At 37.9% G+C, this 24,630-nt stretch overlaps 1 long non-coding RNA gene across 1 annotated transcript; it reads right to left on the reverse strand.

Moving 5' to 3' along the window:
- Nucleotides 1-880: 880 nt before the first annotated feature.
- Nucleotides 881-2,000, reverse strand: LOC140057311 (uncharacterized). The gene is made up of 3 exons (XR_011846908.1): nucleotides 1,717-2,000; nucleotides 1,170-1,334; nucleotides 881-1,045 (listed from the first exon to the last, which is right to left on the reverse strand). It is a non-coding gene; the product is annotated as an uncharacterized lncRNA (long non-coding RNA).
- Between the last annotated feature and the right edge of the window lie 22,630 nt (nucleotides 2,001-24,630).

A 24,630-nucleotide genomic window follows, 5' to 3' on the forward strand; every position in this document is an offset into this window, starting at 1 on the left:
CCCTGGTTACACCAATCACAGTGTTTGGTTTTGGTGGGAAAATGTTATCCTTTTCCAAATCCTGAAATGTGCATGATTGTATGTATATATCACAAGGACAGAAGAACATGTATCCAATATCAATACAGTTACAAGAATTAAAGCATTTATTGCATGTTGATTACACGTACATGTGATCTGCTGACTGTGTTTATTAGGGGTGTTACAAATATCTTTCAACAGAGGTTATTATAACCATATAAAACATTTCATATAAACACGAACTGGGAATCTTCCTGGGCCTATATATTAATGTAAAGTTTTCACATTCATTTTCTAATTATTATTAAATATTATATTATTCATGACAAAACATACAGTTTTTTTCTCATTTGATTAAATGTAATAAATATCCCAAACTCATATTTACACTGTATATTATCTTATGACTTTTTCACATAAATACACTTATTGAAATAGTGAATCATTGTTTTTAAAGGTATCATTAAATATCAACCAGATTTTCTTTTTTACTACTCCTGAATACTTTCGCAAAATAATATCAAAATAATAAATTTAAAATGTATCATCCCAAACAAAATGAAAATTGAAGAAATATTATTATTGTTAAAAGTGAATAACTAACCCTAAAGTGTTATACTGTATTACACACAGCGAAAATGTTTTAAATTATATTTTCAGGAAGACAATATATCTTGTCCAAAAAATGACACTAAACTTAAAGATGTATTGTCCCATAGAATCATAAAAAATGAAGATGATTAAAATCAAATTTGAATAGGACATTTTGTAGTTTTAACAAAGTTAATCACTTACATAGAAAAAAAACCCAAAAAACTTATGTTTTCACTTATAAAATGAAAAAAAATCCATTAGCTCGCAGCCAATTTGACTATTTTTTTTAGTATTGGAGTATAACAAAACATATACATATATTTCCATGTGTTCTCTATTGCTAAAAAAAGACATTCAGTTCAGCTTTCCTTCTATAACCACTTAATAAATACTAGTTACAGTCCAATTCCTCCTTAATCTCTTCCATTTTCTATAAAAAAAAAATGAAACAAGTATTAAAAAATTGCTATAGTAAGGCATATTGCTCAAATCATTTTTTCTGGCCAATGTATGTCACCAACTGACATACCCATTTGAAAAAAGTCTATACAAACCTGTATCAGCCTCATAATTGCCAGTCCACGTTTTTGAGGAGCAATTGCTCTTAATTCCATGGCAATAATATACTGGCCGCTTAAACTACTAGCTTGGTCATTGGTGGAGTTTGTAACGCTGGTATAGCCTGAAGGATCCCATTTATCAATGTTCATCTAATTGACCTAAAAAAAAAAAAAAACAACAGTATTTATGTATTAATATTACTACTACTAGGCCTATCCTAGCCTTACAACACTAAATCAACTAAATATTAGGCCTATAAATATTAATTAATAATAATAAGTAGGCTAGGCCTAGCTAGGCCTAGAGTAGTACTGTACTCATATTTAGTAGTAGGCTTAACCTAGGCTAGGCCTGGCCTAGCACATAGTAGACTAGTAGGGATTAGTAAGTATTATGTAGGCCTATAAGTACTACTTGGCATGGCCTAGCCTACTAGGGTATATGTAGCCTAGGCTAGGTAGGCCTAGCTAGGCCCTAGTATTGCCTAAACCTAGGTAGGCCTTAGGCCTAGCTAGGCTAGAAATAGGCTTGTCAACTCACTTTACAAATTGATCTCTGACGCGTTTTAGGCCTAGTTTTTCTGGCATTCTTCTACACAGATGTTTGTCTGAAATTATTGTCTTCATGCATTAATCCTTATGTTTCTGTCTGTGTATGATTTACTTCCCTTATCGTAAAGACAAGAAGGGTAAGTATTTCCATAAAGACCTCGCTCGTCAGCCACCATTTTTTTGCCGTCGGTGTCGTCGATGAGAGATATTCCTGACTTCTGATTGGTTGACGAACGCAAACCGCGCTCGCGACGCCTCAAAAAGTTGACCAAGGTTCAACTTTTGAAAATTTGCGTGCGAAGCCTTCGCTGCTGTCGTTTTCAACGCGTTGAAGTTGAAATTCGACTATCGTACACTGTTCGCTTGTATGTTCACACTGGAAGCGTCCGTCGCCTGCCGCGTGCGTCACTTTTTAACGCGAAATTCGCGGCTTCGCGTTCGGTGTGCACAGGCCTTTAGGGTCGTGGTTAACGCGTTGGATTATTATAATTTGCTGCTCATGCACGCGATATTTGCACGTAAACTCGTTTGTTTAATGAACGTAATAGTTCAAGACGATATTTGTTATTTGCTGCGCGCGTGCACGATACTTCAAGGTCAAGGCCATGTTATATCATTGTTGCTTCTACTGTGTGGTTGTTGGCTTACTATTATGTACGTATAGTATGTTCGATATTTTTTTTTTTGCGCGCACACGATACAACAAGGTCAAGGTTAAATTGCTACTTGTATGTAGTGTGTGGTTATTAACTCGTTGGCTTACTGTTATGACTTCTAATGCTCATACAGTGTTATATGCATCTCCAATCAAGTGTAAGCCTACTATTAGTAGATAACATTATTTAATCGCATTGCAACTCAAATATTTTGTTAGGTAATTCATGAAGCCAGTTTGTTCCTCATTAACAATACCGTTATACCTTGTACGTTGACTTATTTACTTATAATTATATTATACATAAAAATTGTCGAATATACGTTTGATAGTAAATCAGTTAAATTGTAATGCATTCAATAGGTAATATTATTCTCCGTATATCTTTATAATTATCCTCTAAAAATAGATATACAAATTAAACAATAAGCATCAGATTAAACCACGAATGTAAATAGTAGTAGGCCTATAGTAGGAAGTTTTGTCCATTAGTATAATTGTTATAGATTTCATAGTATGTTTTATAGAATACATGTTCGTGACAAGTTTGATACTATCGTATCGTGTATTATGTTTGGTTGGATATTGGTGTTATGGTATTATTCTATGTTACAATTTGTTTATCGCTCTAAAATAAAGAAATATTCTTTTATTAGTTGTTCTTGCTCTAGCTCTTGTATTATTATCTTGTGGTTATAGTTTTGTAAAAAAATTGAACATTAGGAACTACTGCAACAACTGAACGACGAGTATAGCATTGATCTTGTAGTATCGTGTACACCGAGCATCGACTTGGAGCTATAATACGTACATAATACTAATATAGTAAGCCCAACTGCACTTCAAGCAGCAATGATATATGACCTTGTAGTATCGTGTACGCGCCCAAAAACATCGAATCGAGCATCGACTTGGAACTATACGTACATAACAGTAAGCCAACGAGTTAATAACCAACAATGATATAACATGGCCTTGACCTTGAAGTATCGTGCACGCGCGCAGCAAATAACAAATATTATTGTCTTGAACTATTACGTTCATTAAACAAACGAGTTAACGTGCAAATATCGCGCGCACGAGCAGCAAATGATAATAATCCAACGTGTTAACGACGACCCTAACAGACGTATCGTGAACAAACAACTCAATACAATCATGATATAATGTTTGTCTGAATCTAGCATTAAATTTTATCTGATTTTTTTACATTTGTGGGCGAAAAAGTCTCTCTTGTTTTTACATTTGTGGGCGTTATCACATTTGTGGGCGATGATCGTTTTCACATTTGTGGGCGCTGTTTTCACATTTGTGGTTGATGCGTTTTCACATTTGTGGTTGTTTTCACATTTGTGGGTGATGCGTTTTCACATTTGTGGTTGTTTTCACATTTGTGGGTGATGCGTTTTCACATTTGTGGTTGTTTTCACATTTGTGGGCGTTTTCACATTTGTGGGTTCAACATGGCTCTATAAGATGATGCTAACCCAATATATTTGCATAAATGCCAATATTATAGCATAATTATTGAATTTTAAAAAGTTGAAATTTTGACAATTTTTCGAAAAAATTCCTTCCGCAGGGAAATTTTCGCAAAAATGGCCAAATTTCAAACCTTTTATTTTTTGACATAACTAGTTACTATGGCTCTATAAAATAATGTTAGCACAATATATTTGCAAAAATGGCAATATTATAGCATAATTTTTGAATTTTAAAAAGTGGAAATTGTTTCCATTTTTCAATAAAATTCCACTGGTCCCCCGCAGAAAAAATTTTCGAAAATTGCCGAATTTCGACACTTTTATATTTTGATGTAACTAGTTACTATGGCTCTATAAGATGATGTCAACACAATATATGTGCATAAATGGCAATATTACAGCATAATTATTGAATTTTAAAAAGTGGAAAATTTTTCCATTTTTCGACTCTTTTGTTTTTTTACATAACTAATTACGATGGCTCTATAAGATGATGTTAACACAACAAAAAGTGGAAATTTTGGCAATTTTTCGAAAAAATTCCTATGGTCCCCCGCAGCTAAATTTTCAAAAATTTGCCAAATTTCGCCCTTTTATTTTTTGACATAACTAGTTACTATGGCTCTATAAGATGATGTTAGCACAATATATTTGCATAAATGCCAATATAATAGCATAATTATTGAATTTTAAACAATATAAATTTTGACCATTTTTCGAAAAAAAAATCCTATGGTCCCCCGCAGCGAAATTTTCCAAAAATTGCTAAATTTCGACCGTTTTATTTGTTGACATAACTAGTTACGATGGCTCTATAAGATGATGCTAACACAATATATTTGCATAAATGCCAATATAATAGCATAATTATTGAATTTTAAAAAGAGGAAATTTTGGACATTTTTCGAAAAAATTCCTATGGTCCCCCGCAGGGAAATTTTCGCAAAAATGGAAAAATTTCAAACCTTTTATTTTTTTACATAACTAGTTACAATGGCTCTATAAGATGATGCTAACCCAATATATTTGTATAAATGCCAATATTATAGCATAATTATTGAATTTTAAAAAGTGGAAATTTTGTCAATTTTTCGAAAAAATTTCCTATGGTCCCCCGCAGGGAAATTTTCGCAAAAATGGCAAAATGTCAACACTTTTATTTTTTGACATAACTAGTTACTATGGCTCTATAAGATGATGTTAGCACAATATATTTGCATAATTGGCAATATTATAGCATACTTTTTTAATTTTAAACAATGGAAATTTTGACAATTTTTCGAAAAAAAAATCTTATGGTACCCCGCAGCGAAATTTTTGAAAAATCGCCAAATTTCAACCCTTTTATTTCTTGAGATAACTAGTTACGATGGCTCTATAAGATGATGCTAACACAATATATTTGCATAAATGCCAATATAATAGCATAATTATTGAATTTTAAAAAGTGGAAATTTTGGCCATTTTTCGAAAAAATTCCTATGGTCCCCCGTAGGGAAATTTTCCCAAAAATGGCCAAATTTCAAACCTTTTATTTTTTGACAAAACTAGTTACTATGGCTCTATAAGATGATGTTAGCACAATATATTTGCATAAATGGCAATATTATATAGGATATTTTTTTAATTTTAAACAATGGAAATTTTGACCATTTTTCGAAAAAAAAATCCTATGGTACCCCGCAGCGAAATTTTTGAAAAATCGCCAAATTTCGACCCTTTTATTTTTTGAGATAACTAGTTACGATGGTTCTATAAGATGATGCTAACACAATATATTTGCATAAATGCCAATATAATAGCATAATGATTGAATTTTAAAAAGTGGAAATTTTGGCCATTTTTCGAAAAAATTCCTATGGTCCCTGTTGAACCCACAAATGTAAAAACGCCCACAAATGTGAAAACAACCACAAATGTGAAAACGCATCACCCACAAATGTGAAAACAACCACAAATGTGAAAACGCATCACCCACAAATGTGAAAACAACCACAAATGTGAAAACGCATCAACCACAAATGTAATAAACAGCGCCCACAAATGTGAAAACGATCATCGCCCACAAATGTGATAACGCCCACAAATGTAAAAAAAAATGAGAATTTTTCGGCCACAAATGTAAAAAAAAAATCAGATCAAATTTAATGCTAGACTCAAACAATTTTGATCGAGGTACTACATTATATCATGATTGTATTGAGTTGTTTCAATAATTGTTTGTTCACGATACGTCTGTTAGGGTCGTGGTTAACGCGTTGGATTATTATAATTTGCTGCTCATGCGCGCGATATTTGCACGTTAACTCGTTTGTTTAATGAACGTAATAGTTCAAGACAATATTTGTTATTTGCTGCGCGCGTATAGGACGTATAGTTATAAGTCGATGTTCGATGTTTTTTTGCGCGTGCACACGATACTAAAAGGTCAAGGTTAAATTGCTACTTGTATGTAGTGTGTGGTTATTAACTCGTTGGCTTAATACTGTTATGTACGTATAGTTCAAGTCGATGCTCGATTCGATGTTTTTGTGCGCGTACACGATACCACAAGGTCAAGTTCATGATATACTATTGCTACTTGTGGAGTTAATTCGTTGGCTTATTGTTATGTTCGTGTAGTTCCAAGTCGATGTTCGATTCGATGTTTTTTGTTCGCGTGCACGATACTACAAAGGTCATGACTTGTATACCATTGCTACTTGTGGTGTGTGGTTGTTAACGTATAGTTTCAAGTCGAATTTCGATGTTTTGCGGGCGTGCACGATACTACAAGGTCAATAACTGCACGATACTACAAGGTCAATAACTGAACGACGAGTATAGCATTGATCTTGTAGTATCGTGTACACCGAGCATCGACTTGGAGCTATAATACGTACATAATACTAATATAGTAAACCCAACTGCACTTCAAGCAGCAATGATATATGACCTTGTAGTATCGTGCACGCGCACAAAAAACATCGAATCGACCATCGACTTGGAATTATACGTACATAACAATAAGCCAACGAGTTAACACTTACAAGTAGCAATAGTATATATGACCTTGACCTTGTGGTATCGTGTACGCGCCCAAAAACATCGAATCGAGCATCGACTTGGAACTATACGTTCATAAAAGAAAGCCAACGAGTTAATAACCACACACTACATACAAGTAGCAATTTAACCTTGACCTTGTTGTATCGTGTGAGCGCGCAAAAAAAATAACGAACATCGACTTATAACTATACGTACATAATAGTAAGCCAACAACCACACACTAGAAGCAACAATGATATAACATGGCCTTGACCTTGAAGTATGGTGCACGCGCGCAGCAAATAACAAATATTTTCTTGAACTATTACGTTCATTAAACAAACGAGTTAACGTGCAAATATCGCGCGCATGAGCAGCAAATGATAATAATCCAACGTGTTAACGACGACCCTTACAGACGTATCGTGAACAAACAACTCAATACAATCATGATATAATGTTTGTCTGAATCTAGCATTAAATTTGATCTGATTTTTTTTACATTTGTGGGCGAAAAAGTCTCTCTTTTCTTTACATTTGTGGGCGTTATCACATTTGTGGGCGATGATCGTTTTCACATTTGTGGGCGCTGTTTTCACATTTGTGGTTGATGCGTTTTCACATTTGTGGTTGTTTTCACATTTGTGGGTGATGCGTTTTCACATTTGTGGTTGTTTTCACATTTGTGGGTGATGCGTTTTCACATTTGTGGTTGTTTTCACATTTGTGGGCGTTTTCACATTTGTGGGTTCAACAGTCCCCCGTAGGGAAATTTTCGCAAAAATGGCCAAATTTCAAACCTTTTATTTTTTGACAAAACTAGTTACTATGGCTCTATAAGATGATGTTAGCACAATATATTTGCATAAATGGCAATATTATATAGGATATTTTTTTAATTTTAAACAATGGAAATTTTGACCATTTTTCGAAAAAAAAATCCTATGGTCCCCCGCAGCAAAATTTTACAAAAATTGCTAAATTTCGATCCTTTTATTTGTTGACATAACTAGTTACGATGGCTCTATAAGATGATGCTAACACAATATATTTGCATAAATGCCAATATAATAGCATAATTATTGAATTTTAAAAAGAGGAAATTTTGGACATTTTCCAAAAAAATTTCTATAGTCCCCCGCAGGGAAATTTTCGCAAAAATGGCAAAATTTCAAACCTTTTATTTTTTGACATAACTAGTTACAATGGCTCTATAAGATGATGCTAACCCAATATATTTGTATAAATGTCAATATTATAGCATAATTATTGAATTTTAAAAAGTGGAAATTTTGACCATTTTTCGAAAACATTCCTATGGTCCCCCGCAGGGAAATTTTCGGAAAAATGGCCAAATTTCAAACCTTTTATTTTTTGACATAACTAGTTTCTATGGCTCTATAAAATAATGTTAGCACAATATATTAGCAAAAATGGCAATATTATAGCATAATTTTTGAATTTTAAAAAGTGGAAATTGTTTCCATTTTTCAATAAAATTCTGATGGTCCTCCGCAGACAATTTTTTCGAAAATTTCCGAATTTCGACACTTTAATTTTTTGATGTAACTAGTTACTATAGCTCTATAAGATGATGTTAACACAATATATGTGCATATATATTGAATTTTAAAAAGTGGAAAATTTTTACATTTTTCGACCCTTTTGTTTTTTGACATAACTAGTTGCTATGGCTCTATAAGATGATGTTAGCACAATATATGTGCATAAATGGCAATATTATAACATAATTTTGGAATTTTCGAAAGTGGAAATTTTGACCATTTTTGAAAAAAATTTCTATGGTCCCCGCAGGAAAATTTTCGAAAAATGGCCAAATTTCGACCCTTTTATTTTTTTATATAACTAGTAACTATGGCTCTGTAAGATGATGTTAGAACAATATATTTGCATAAATGGCAATATTATAGCATAATTTTCGAATTTTAGAAATTGGAAATTTTCTCCATTTTTCGAAAAAATTCCTATGGTCCCCGCAGGAAAATTTTCGAAAAAATGCCAAAGTTCAAGCCTTTTATTTTATATAATTTCTTACTATGGCTCTATAAGATGATGTTAGCAAAATATATCTGTATAAATAGAAATATTATAGCATAATTATTTAATTTTTAAAGTGGCAAATGTTGCCATTTTTCGACCCTTTTATTTTTTTGACATTACTAGTTACGATGGCTCTATAAGATAATGTTAACACAATATATGTGCATAAATGGCAATATTATAGCCTAATTATTGAATTTTAAAAGGTGGAAATTTTGACCATTTTTCGAAAAAAAATTCCTATGGTCCCCCGCAGGAAAATTTTTCGAAAAATGGCCAAATTTCGACCCTTTTATTTGTTGACATAACTAGTTACTATGGCTCTATAAGATGATGTTAAGCATAATTTTTTAATTTTAAAGAATGGAAATTTTGACCATTTTTTGAAAAAAAAGTCCTATGGTCCCCGTAGGAAAATTTTCGAACAATTGCCAACAGCGGGTGTTTCAGAAGGTCAGAATATAACGTGCAACGCTAGTGTTTTAAAGTAACAGAAAAACACAGAAAAACTCACGAAACAGTCAAACACCAGTCAAATTAACTACAGCACAGTCTTAAACAGATCATAAACATCAAAGTTTGTAGTTAGACCAGATTCAGCTCAGTCGAAAACAAGGAAAAATAGTGAAGTACAGAGCTCGAACAAAACACGTCCGTTCTCGACCACAGTTCGTTTTACATATATTATCTATATTTAGTCATCTGATAACATTTTTTTTACCACGCCGTTTTTAATAGTTTCTTAAAATGCCTCTCTATTTACAACATTTGTGTACAAAAGAATAGAGATTTTATTGTGTAATTTGAACTATCCCCCACTGATAAGAAAGTTCTTATTTTCAACAAGCTTGTGTAACACAAATAAAATCCCAAAAAATATGAAACATAGGGGAAGCTATAGATCGATAATTATTGGAATGTATGATCAATAGAAATTTTTTGCCCCCACCTGGCCTTTAAACACGGGGAGATATCTGCACTTAAAACGGGGAGATATCTGTACTTAAAAACGGAGAGATATGTGTACTTAAAAACGGGGAGATATCTTTACTTAAAAACGGAGAATATCTGTACTTAAAATCCCTATCCCTATTTTACGTACATACATCGACCCCAATTTTACGTACAGACATCGACCCCGATTTTACGTACAGACATCGAACCGATTTTACGTACAGTAATCGACCCAGTTTTTACGTACAGACATCAACCTTGATTTTACGTACCGACATCGATCCCTATTTTACGTACATACATCGACCCCGATTTTTCGTACATACATCGACCCGTATTTATTAACAGACATCGACCTAGTTTTTACGTACAGACATCGACCCCGATTTTACATACAGACATCGACCCCGATTTTACGTACAGACATCGACCTAGTTTTGACGTACAGAAATCGACCGCTTTCTGACGTACAGACATCGACACCGATTTTACATAAAGACATCGACCCCGATTTCACGTACAGACATCGACCACGTTTTTACGTACTGACATCGACCCCGATTTAACATAGAGACATCGATCCCGATTTTAAGTACATACATCGACTCCGTTTAACGTACATACATCGACCCCGACTTTACGTCCACACATCGACCCAGTTTTTACGTACAGACAGCGACACCGTTTGACGTACCGACATCAACCTCGATTTTACGTACAGACATCGACCCCGATTTAACGTACATACAGCGACACCGTTTGACGTACCGACAACAACCTCGATTTTACATACAGACATCGACCCCGATTTTACGTACATACATCGACCCCGATTTTACGTACAGACATTGACCTCGATTTTACGTACATGCATCGACCCTGATTTTACGTAAAGTCATCGACCCCGATTTTATGTACAGACATCGACCCCGATTTTACGTACATACATTGATCTCGAATTTACGTACATGCATCGACCCTGATTTTACGTACAGACATCGACCTCGATTTTACGTACAGTCATCGACCCCAAGTTTATGTACAGACATCGACCTAGTTTTTACGTACAGACATCGACTCTGTTTTTACGTACAGATATCGACCTAATTTTTACGTACCGACATCGACCTCGATTTTTCGTACAGACATTGACCCCGTTTTTACATAGAGACATCGACCCCGATTTTACGTACAGAAATCGACCCTGTTTTTACGTACAGACATCGACCTAGTTTTTACGTACCGACATCGACCTCGATTTTACGTACAGACATCGACCCCGATTTTACGTACAGACATCGACCTAGTTTTGACGTACAGAAATCGACCGCTTTCTGACGTACAGACATCGACACCGATTTTACATAAAGACATCGACCCCGATTTTACGTACAGACATCGACCACGTTTTTACGTACTGACATCGACCCCAATTTGCCATAGAGACATCGATCCCGATTTTAAGTACATACATCGACTCCGTTTAACGTACATACATCGACTCCGACTTTACTTCCACACATCGAACCAGTATTGACAGACAGCGACACCGTTTGACGTACCGACATCAACCTCGATTTTACGTACAGACATCGACCCCGATTTTACGTACATACAGCGACACCGTTTGACATACCGACAACAACCTCGATTTTACATACAGACATCGACCCCGATTTTACGTACATACATTGACCCCGATTTTACGTACAGACATTGACATCGATTTTACGTACATGCATCGACCCTGATTTTACATACAGTCATCGAACCCGATTTTATATACAGACATCGACCCCGATTTTACGTACATACATTGACCTCGAATTTACGTACATGCATCGACCCTGATTTTACGTATAGACATCGACCTCGATTTTACGTACAGTCATCGACCCCAAGTTTATGTACAGACATCGACCTAGTTTTTACGTACAGACATCGACTCTGTTTTTACGTACAGATATCGACCTAATTTTTACGTACCGACATCGACCTCGATTTTACGTACAGAAATCGACCCTGATTTTACGTACAGACATCAACCTAGTTTTGACGTACAGACATCGACACAGATTTTACGCAAAGACATCGACCCCGATTTCACGTACAGACATCGACCTAGTTTTTACGTACAGACATCGACACAGTTTTTACGTAGAGACAGCGACACCGTTTTACGTACCGATTACGACCCCGATTTTACGTACAGAAATCGAAATAGTTTTTAGGTACAGACATCGACACCGATTTTACGTACAGACATCGACCCCGATTTTACGTACAGACATCAACCTCCATAGTTTTTACATACAAACATCGACCCTGATTTTACATACAGGCATCGACCTAGTTTTGACGTACAGACATCGACCCCGTTTTTACTTACACATAATACATCGACCTCGTTTTTACGTATAGACATCGACCCCGATTGTAAGTGCAGACATCGAACCCGTTTTTACGTACAGGTATCGACAATGATTTTACGTACAGACATCGACCTAGTTTTGAACTACAGACATCGACCACGTTTTTACGTACAGACATCGACCCTGATTTTACGTACAGACATGTACCTCGATTTTACGTACATAAATCGACCACGAATCAACGTAGAGACATCGACCCCAATTTTACATACAGACATCGACAATGATTTTACGTACAGAAATCGACCTTGTTTTGACGTACATACATCGACCTAGTTTTCACGTACAGACATCGACCCCGTTTTTACATACAGACATATATCTAGTTTTTTACGTACAGAGATCGACCTAGTTTTTACGCAAGACATCGACCCCGATTTAACGTACAGACATCGACCCCATTTAGGGGCTCCACTTCCGAGAATATATTGGTAAAATCCGGGGTTCCTCAGGGATCAGTGATTGGGCCAATCCTCTTTAATCTCTTTGTATCCGATCTCCCCTCCTGCATTGAATCACAGATACAACAATATGCTGATGATACTCTCATATACAGAGCCATCAGAAACAAAAACAAAGATAAAGATAACCATAATGATAATGATGAAATGAGCTTGCAGTCGGATTTTCATGCTATTAACAACTGGTGTGTGACGAACAAAATGCTACTAAATACTGACAAATGTTTTGTAATGCACATAACTAGATCTAACAGTCGCCTTGAACAAGCATGTGATTATTTTATTGGAGATGATAGATTGCCCGTTACGAATTCCATTAAATATCTTGGAATTCACCTGAATCGCAAACTCACTTGGGCTGATCATGTCCAATATGTTAAATCCAAATCTAATCGCATGTTTGGTTTTGTGAGACGTATTGTCAAATGTCGTGATAAAGCTATTATATTGCGACTATATATATCGTTAGTTAGACCATATATTGATTACGGTTTACCTGCCTGGATCCCCTTTCTTAAAAAAGACATCGCTGCTCTTGAAGCTGTCCAAAGGAGGGTCACCCGCACATGCTTCCCAAGATCAGCCAGTCTCCCTTACCCTGAACGTTTGAAACGCCTTAATCTGATGTCCATTAACAATCGCATTAGGTATTTATGTATTAATTTTGTTACCAAATGTATGTACAAATTATATGATGTTAATGTTTTTAAATATTTATCTATTAATTGCAGACATGTTAATAACCTTAAGTTACGCAATATTTTTATAGCCCGGACTGATTTATTTCATAACTCTGTCTTTAATTTTTTTGTTAGACATTTTAGAGATCTGCCTGCGGATCTCTGCGACCAACTTTTAATTAATATAAACTGTTTTAAGCATAGCCTTAAGAAATATTTTAGCAATCTGTTTTAATCTGAACATATGTATATTTTAAAGATATTTTCTTAATTCTATCTTTTTAAATTTACAATTTTTTATAAAAACACATTGCTGAATTTTATAGTTTTATCTAAATTTTAATAGAATCCATGTATTATTCATTTTATGTAAGTATTTCGATGTGGAGAGCCTCTCGACGGTTATTTTTATTTGTAACTTTTAGGTTATCCGGCCTCATTGACTTACTTTTGTATTGTTTTTTTGTACTGTTCTGTATATTGGCGAAATAAATGATATGATATATGATATATGATACCCCGTATTTACGTACAGACATCGACCTAGTTTTTACGTACATACATCGACTCCGTTTAACGTACCAACATCGACCCCGTTTTTACGTACAGACATCGACTCCGTTTTTATGTAAAGATATCGACACCGATTTTACGCAAAGACAACGATCCCGATTTCACGTACAGACATCGACCCCAATTTTACGTACAGTCATCGACCCCGTTTTTACGTACAGACATCAACCTCGATTTTACGTACAAACATTGACCCCGATTTTACGTACATACATCGACCCCGATTTTACATACATACATCGACACCTATTTTACATACAGACAACGACCCCGATTTTACGTACAGACATTGACCTAGTTTTGACGTACAGATATCTAACCCGTTTTGACGTACAGACATCGACACCAATTTTACGCAAAGACAACGACCCCGATTTCACGAATAGACATCGATCCCGTATTTACGTACAGACATCGATCCCGTATTTACTTACAGACATCGACCTTGTTTCTACGTACAAACATCGACCCCGATTTAACGTACATATATCGATCTCGATTTTACGTACATACATCGACTCCGATTTTACATACTGTACATACATTGACCCGATTTTACGTACAGTCATCGACTCCTATTTTACATACAGACATCGACCTCTTTTTACGTAAAGACATCGACCCCCTTATTACATACAGATATCGACTCCGCTTTTACGTACAGACATCGACCTAGTTTTTACGTACCGACATCGACCCTGATTTTACATACAGACATCGACCTAGTTTTGACATACCGACATCAACCTCGATTTTACGTACAGACATTGACCCTGATTTTACGTACATACATCGACCTCAATTTTAGGTACAGACATCGACCCCGATTTTACGTACAGACGTCGACCTAGTTTTGACGTACAGACATCGACCCCGATTTCACGAACAGACATCGATCCCCTATTTAACTACAGACATCGATCTCGTATTTATGTACAGATATCGACCCCGTTTTTACGTATAGACATCGACCCTGATTTTACGTACATACATCGATCCCGATTTTACGTACATACGTCGATCCCTATTTTACGTACAGAAATCGACTCCGTTTAACGTACCGACATTGACGCGGATTTTATATACAGACATCGACCTAGTTTTTACGTACAGACATCCACCTAGTTTTTACGTACAGACATCGGCCTAGTTTTTACTTACAGACCTCGACATAGTTTTTACGTACCGACATCGACCTCGATTTTACGTACAGACATCGACCCCGATTTTACGTACAGACATCGACCTAGTTTTGACGTACAGAAATCGACCGCTTTCTGACGTACAGACATCGACACCGATTTTACATAAAGACATCGACCCCGATTTCACGTACAGACATCGACCACGTTTTTACGTACTGACATCGACCCCGATTTAACATAGAGACATCGATCCCAATTTTAAGTACATACATCGACTCCGTTTAACGTACATAAATCGACCCCGACTTTACGTCCACACATCGACCCAGTTTTTACGTACAGACAGCGACACCGTTTGACGTACCGACATCAACCTCGATTTTACGTACAGACATCGACCCCGATTTTACGTACAGACATCGACCCCGATTTTACGTACATACATTGACCTCGAATTTACGTACATGCATCGACCCTGATTTTACGTACAGACATCGACCCCAAGTTTATGTACAGACATCGACCTAGTTTTTACGTACAGACATCGACTCTGTTTTTACGTACAGATATCGACCTAATTTTTACGTACCGACATCGACCTCGATTTTACGTACAGACATTGACCCCGTTTTTACATAGAGACATCGACCCCGATTTTACGTACAGAAATCAACCCTGTTTTTACGTACAGACATCGACCTAGTTTTTACGTACCGACATCGACCTCGATTTTACGTACAGACATCGACCCCGACTTTACGTACAGACATCGACCTAGTTTTGACGTACAGAAATCGACCGCTTTCTGACGTACAGACATCAACACCGATTTTACATAAAGACATCGACCCCGATTTTACGTACAGACATCGACCACGTTTTTACGTACTGACATCGACCCCAATTTGCCATAAAGACATCGATCCCGATTTTAAGTACATACATCGACTCCGTTTAACGTACATACATCGACTCCGACTTTACTTCCACACATCGAACCAGTTTTGACGTACAGACAGCGACACCGTTTGACGTACCGACATCAACCTCGATTTTACGTACAGACATCGACCCCGATTTTACATACATACAGCGACACCGTTTGACGTACCGACAACAACCTCGATTTTACATACAGACATCGACCCCGATTTTACGTACATACATCGACCCCGATTTTACGTACAGACATTGACATCGATTTTACGTACATGCATCGACCCTGATTTTACATACAGTCATCGAACCCGATTTTATATACAGACATCGACCCCGATTTTACGTACATACATTGACCTCGAATTTACGTACATGCATCGACCCTGATTTTACGTACAGACATCGACCTCGATTTTACGTACAGTCATCGACCCCAAGTTTATGTACAGACATCGACCTAGTTTTTACGTACAGACATCGACTCTGTTTTTACGTACAGATATCGACCTAATTTTTACGTACCGACATCGACCTCGATTTTACGTACAGACATCGACCCTGATTTTACGTACAGACATCAACCTAGTTTTGACGTACAGACATCGACACAGATTTTACGCAAAGATATCGACCCCAATTCATGTACAGACATCGACCTAGTTTTTACGTACAGACATCGACACAGTTTTTACGTAGAGACAGCGACACCGTTTTACGTACCGATTACGACCCCGATTTTACGTAAAGAAATCGAAATAGTTTTTAGGTACAGACATCGACACCGATTTTACGTACAGACATCGACCCCGATTTTACGTACAGACATCAACCTCCCTAGTTTTTACATACAAACATCGACCCTGGTTTTACATACAGGCATCGACCTAGTTTTGACGTACAGACATCGACCCCATTTTTACATACACATAATACATCGACGTCGATTTTACGTATAGACATCGACCCCGATTTTACGTGCAGACATCGAACCCGTTTTTACATACAGGTATCGACAATGATTTTACGTACAGACATCGACCTAGTTTTGAACTACAGACATCGACCACGTTTTTACGTAAAGACATCGACCCTGATTTTACGTACAGACATGTACCTCAATTTTACGTACATAAATCGACCACAAATCAACGTAGAGACATCAACCCCAATTTTACGTACAGACATCGACAATGATTTTACGTACAGAAATCGACCTTGTTTTGACGTACATACATCGACCTAGTTTTTACGTACAGACATCGACCCCGTTCTTACATACAGACATATATCTAGTTTTTTACGTACAGAGATCGACCTAGTTTTTACCCAAGACATCGACCCCGATTTAACGTACAGACATCGACCCCGTATTTACGTACTGACATCGACCTAGTTTTTACGTACATAGATCGACTCCGTTTAACGTACCAACATCGACCCCGTTTTTACGTACATACATCGACTCCGTTTTTATGTAAAGATATCGACACCAATTTTACGCAAAGACAACGATCCCGATTTCACGTACAGACATCGACCCCAATTTTACGTACAGTCATCAACCCCGTTTTTACGTACATACATCAACCTCGATTTTACGTACAAACATTGACCCCGATTTTACGTACATACATCGACCCCGATTTTACATACATACATCGACACCGATTTTACATACAGACAACGACCCCGATTTTACGTACAGACATTGACCTAGTTTTGACGTACAGATATCTACCCCGTTTTGACGTACAGACATCGACACCAATTTTACGCAAAGACAACCACCCCGATTTCACGAATAGACATCGATCCCGTATTTACGTACAGACATCGATCCCGTATTTACTTACAGACATCTACCTTGTTTCTACGTACAAACATCGACCCCGATTTAACGTACATATATCGATCTCGATTATACGTACATACATCGACTCCGATTTTACATACTGTACATACATTGACCCGATTTTACGTACAGTCATCGACTCCTATTTTACGTACAGACATCGACCTCTTTTTACGTAAAGACATCGACCCCCTTATTACATACAGATATCGACTCCGCTTTTACGTACAGACATCGACCTAGTTTTTACGTACCGACATCGACCCTGATTTTACATACAGACATCGACCTAGTTTTGACATACCGACATCAACCTCGATTTTACGTACAGACATTGACCCTGATTTTACGTACATACATCGACCTCGATTTTAGGTACAGACATCGACATCGATTTTACGTACAGACGTCGACCTAGTTTTGACGTACAGACATTGACCCCGATTTCACGAACAGACATCGATCCCCTATTTACGTACAGACATCGATCTCGTATTTATGTACAGATATCGACGCCGTTTTTACGTACAGACATCGACCCTTATTTTACGTACATACATCGATCCCGATTTCACGTACATACGTCGATCCCTATTTTACGTACAGAAATCGACTCCGTTTAACGTACCGACATTGACGCGGATTTTATATACAGACATCGACCTAGTTTTTACGTACAGACATCCACCTAGTTTTTAAGTACAGCCATCGGCCTAGTTTTTACTTACAGACCTCGACATAGTTTTTATGCAATGACAGCGACACCGACTTTACGTACAGATATGGACCCCGATTTTACGTACATACATCGACCCAGTTTTTACGTACAGACATCGACCACGCTTTTACGTACAGACATCGACCCCGTTTTTACGTGCAGACATCGATCCCGTTTTGACGTACAGACATCGACCTAGTTTTGAACTACAGACATCGACATCGATCCTGATTTTACGTATAGACATGTACCCCGATTTTACATACATACATCGACCCCGATTTTACGTACATACATTGACCCCGATTTTAGGTACAGACATCGACCCCGATTTTACGTACAAACATCGACCCCGATTTTAAGTAAGGTCATCGACCCAGTTTTTACGTACAGACATTAACCTCGATTTTACGTACATACATCGACACCAATTTGACATACAGACATCGACCCCGATTTTAGGTACAGACATCGACCCCGATTTTAGGTACAGACATCGACTTAGTTTTTACGTACAGCATCGATTCTGATTTTACATACATTCATCGACCTAGTTTTGACGTACAGACATCGACCCCGATTTTACGTACAGACATCGACCTAGTTTTTACGTACCGACATCGACCTCGATTTTACGTGCAGACATCGACCCCGATTTTACGTACAGACATTGAACTAGCTTTGAACTACAGACATCGACTGCCTTTTTACGTACATACATCGACCTCGATTTGACGTACAGATATCCACCCAGTTTTTTTGTACAGACATCGACCTCATTTTTACGTACAGACATCGACCTAGTTTTGAACTACAGACATCGACTCCGTTTTTACGTACAGACATCGACCCATATTTATTAACAGACATCGACCTAGTTTTTACGTACAGACATCGACCCCGATTTTACATACAGACATCGACCCCAATTTTACGTACAGACATCGACCTAGTTTTGACGTACAGAAATCGACCGCTTTCTGACGTACAGACATCGACACCGATTTTACATAAAGACATCGACCCCGATTTCACGTACAGACATCGACCACGTTTTTACGTACTGACATCGACCCCGATTTAACATAGAGACACCGATCCCGATTTTAAGTACATACATCGACTCCGTTTAACGTACATACATCGACCCCGACTTTACGTCCACACATCGACCCAGTTTTTACGTACAGACAGCGACACCGTTTGACGTACCGACATCAACCTCGATTTTACGTACAGACATAGACCCCGATTTTACGTACATACAGCGACACCGTTTGACGTACCGACAACAACCTCGATTTTACATACAGACATCGACCCCGATTTTACGTACATACATCGACCCCGATTTTACGTACAGACATTGACCTCGATTTTACGTACATGCATCGACCCTGATTTTACATACAGTCATCGAACCCGATTTTATATACAGACATCGACCCCGATTTTACGTATATACATTGACCTCGAATTTACGTACATGCATCGACCCTGCTTTTACGTACAGACATCGACCTCGATTTTACGTACAGTCATCGACCCCAAGTTTATGTACAGACATCGACCTAGTTTTTACGTACAGACATCGACTCTGTTTTTACGTACAGATATCGACCTAATTTTTACGTACCGACATCGACCTCGATTTTACGTACAGACATCGACCCTGATTTTACGTACAGACATCAACCTAGTTTTGACGTACAGACATCGACACAGATTTTACGCAAAGACATCGACCCCGATTTCACGTACAGACATCGACCTAGTTTTTACGTACAGACATCGACACCGTTTTACGTACCGATTACGACCCCGATTTTACGTACAGAAATCGAAATAGTTTTTAGGTACAGACATCGACACCGATTTTACGTACAGACATCGACCCCAATTTTACGTACAGACATCAACCTCCCTAGTTTTTACATACAAACATCGACCCTGATTTTACATACAGGCATCGACCTAGTTTTGACGTACAGACATCGACCCCGTTTTTACATACACATAATACATCGACCTCGATTTTACGTATAGACATCGACCCCGATTTTAAGTGCAGACATCGAACCCGTTTTACGTACAGGTATCGACAATGATTTTACGTACAGACATCGACCTAGTTTTGAACTACAGACATCGACCACGTTTTTACGTACAGACATCGACCCTGATTTTACGTACAGACATGTACCTCGATTTTACGTACATAAATTGACCACAAATCAACGTAGAGACATCGACCCCAATTTTACGTACAGACATCGACAATGATTTTACGTACAGAAATCGACCTTGTTTTGACGTACATACATCGACCTAGTTTTCACGTACAGACATCGACCCCGTTTTTACATACAGACATATATCTAGTTTTTTACGTACAGAGATCGACCTAGTTTTTACGCAAGACATCGACCCCGATTTAACGTACAGACATCGACCCCGTATTTACGTACAAACATTGACCTAGTTTTTACGTACATACATCGACTCCGTTTAACGTACCAACATCGACCCCGTTTTTACGTACAGACATCGACTCCGTTTTTATGTAAAGATATCGACACCGATTTACGCAAAGACAACGATCCCGATTTCACGTACAGACATCGACCCCAATTTTACGTACAGTAATCGACCCCGTTTTTACGTACAGACATCAACCTCGATTTTACGTACAAACATTGACCCCAAATTTACGTACATACATCGACCCCGATTTTACATACATACATCGACACCTATTTTACGTACAGACATCGACCTCTTTTTACGTAAAGACATCGACCCCCTTATTACATACAGATATCGACTCCGCTTTTACGTACAGACATCGACCTAGTTTTTACGTACCGACATCGACCCTGATTTTACATACAGACATCGACCTAGTTTTGACATACCGACATCAACCTCGATTTTACGTACAGACATTGACCCTGATTTTACGTACATACATCGACCTCGATTTTAGGTACAGACATCGACATCGATTTTACGTACAGACGTCGACCTAGTTTTGACGTACAGACATTGACCCCGATTTCACGAACAGACATCGATCCCCTATTTACGTACAGACATCGATCTCGTATTTATGTACAGATATCGACGCCGTTTTTACGTACAGACATCGACCCTGATTTTACGTACATACATCGATCCCGATTTCACGTACATACGTCGATCCCTATTTTACGTACAGAAATCGACTCCGTTTAACGTACCGACATTGACGCGGATTTTATATACAGACATCGACCTAGTTTTTACGTACAGACATCCACCTAGTTTTTAAGTACAGCCATCGGCCTAGTTTTTACTTACAGACCTCGACATAGTTTTTATGCAATGACAGCGACACCGACTTTACGTACAGATATGGACCCCGATTTTACGTACATACATCGACCCAGTTTTTACGTACAGACATCGACCACGCTTTTACGTACAGACATCGACCCCGTTTTTACGTGCAGACATCGATCCCGTTTTGACGTACAGACATCGACCTAGTTTTGAACTACAGACATCGACATCGATCCTGATTTTACGTATAGACATGTACCCCGATTTTACATACATACATCGACCCCGATTTTACGTACATACATTGACCCCGATTTTAGGTACAGACATCGACCCCGATTTTACGTACATACATCGACCCCGATTTTAAGTAAGGTCATCGACCCAGTTTTTACGTACAGACATTAACCTCGATTTTACGTACATACATCGACACCAATTTGACATACAGACATCGACCCCGATTTTAGGTACAGACATCGACCCCGATTTTAGGTACAGACATCGACTTAGTTTTTACGTACAGCATCGATTCTGATTTTACATACATTCATCGACCTAGTTTTGACGTACAGACATCGACCCCGATTTTACGTACAGACATCGACCTAGTTTTTACGTACCGACATCGACCTCGATTTTACGTGCAGACATCGACCCCGATTTTACGTACAGACATTGAACTAGCTTTGAACTACAGACATCGACTGCCTTTTTACGTACATACATCGACCTCGATTTGACGTACAGATATCCACCCAGTTTTTTTGTACAGACATCGACCTCATTTTTACGTACAGACATCGACCTAGTTTTGAACTACAGACATCGACTCCGTTTTTACGTACAGACATCGACCCATATTTATTAACAGACATCGACCTAGTTTTTACGTACAGACATCGACCCCGATTTTACATACAGACATCGACCCCGATTTTACGTACAGACATCGACCTAGTTTTGACGTACAGAAATCGACCGCTTTCTGACGTACAGACATCGACACCGATTTTACATAAAGACATCGACCCCGATTTCACGTACAGACATCGACCACGTTTTTACGTACTGACATCGACCCCGATTTAACATAGAGACACCGATCCCGATTTTAAGTACATACATCGACTCCGTTTAACGTACATACATCGACCCCGACTTTACGTCCACACATCGACCCAGTTTTTACGTACAGACAGCGACACCGTTTGACGTACCGACATCAACCTCGATTTTACGTACAGACATAGACCCCGATTTTACGTACATACAGCGACACCGTTTGACGTACCGACAACAACCTCGATTTTACATACAGACATCGACCCCGATTTTACGTACATACATCGACCCCGATTTTACGTACAGACATTGACCTCGATTTTACGTACATGCATCGACCCTGATTTTACATACAGTCATCGAACCCGATTTTATATACAGACATCGACCCCGATTTTACGTATATACATTGACCTCGAATTTACGTACATGCATCGACCCTGCTTTTACGTACAGACATCGACCTCGATTTTACGTACAGTCATCGACCCCAAGTTTATGTACAGACATCGACCTAGTTTTTACGTACAGACATCGACTCTGTTTTTACGTACAGATATCGACCTAATTTTTACGTACCGACATCGACCTCGATTTTACGTACAGACATCGACCCTGATTTTACGTACAGACATCAACCTAGTTTTGACGTACAGACATCGACACAGATTTTACGCAAAGACATCGACCCCGATTTCACGTACAGACATCGACCTAGTTTTTACGTACAGACATCGACACCGTTTTACGTACCGATTACGACCCCGATTTTACGTACAGAAATCGAAATAGTTTTTAGGTACAGACATCGACACCGATTTTACGTACAGACATCGACCCCAATTTTACGTACAGACATCAACCTCCCTAGTTTTTACATACAAACATCGACCCTGATTTTACATACAGGCATCGACCTAGTTTTGACGTACAGACATCGACCCCGTTTTTACATACACATAATACATCGACCTCGATTTTACGTATAGACATCGACCCCGATTTTAAGTGCAGACATCGAACCCGTTTTACGTACAGGTATCGACAATGATTTTACGTACAGACATCGACCTAGTTTTGAACTACAGACATCGACCACGTTTTTACGTACAGACATCGACCCTGATTTTACGTACAGACATGTACCTCGATTTTACGTACATAAATTGACCACAAATCAACGTAGAGACATCGACCCCAATTTTACGTACAGACATCGACAATGATTTTACGTACAGAAATCGACCTTGTTTTGACGTACATACATCGACCTAGTTTTCACGTACAGACATCGACCCCGTTTTTACATACAGACATATATCTAGTTTTTTACGTACAGAGATCGACCTAGTTTTTACGCAAGACATCGACCCCGATTTAACGTACAGACATCGACCCCGTATTTACGTACAAACATTGACCTAGTTTTTACGTACATACATCGACTCCGTTTAACGTACCAACATCGACCCCGTTTTTACGTACAGACATCGACTCCGTTTTTATGTAAAGATATCGACACCGATTTACGCAAAG

The sequence above is a fragment of the Antedon mediterranea genome, chromosome 8 (assembly GCF_964355755.1).
Source record: "Antedon mediterranea chromosome 8, ecAntMedi1.1, whole genome shotgun sequence".
Taxonomy (NCBI): domain Eukaryota; kingdom Metazoa; phylum Echinodermata; class Crinoidea; order Comatulida; family Antedonidae; genus Antedon; species Antedon mediterranea.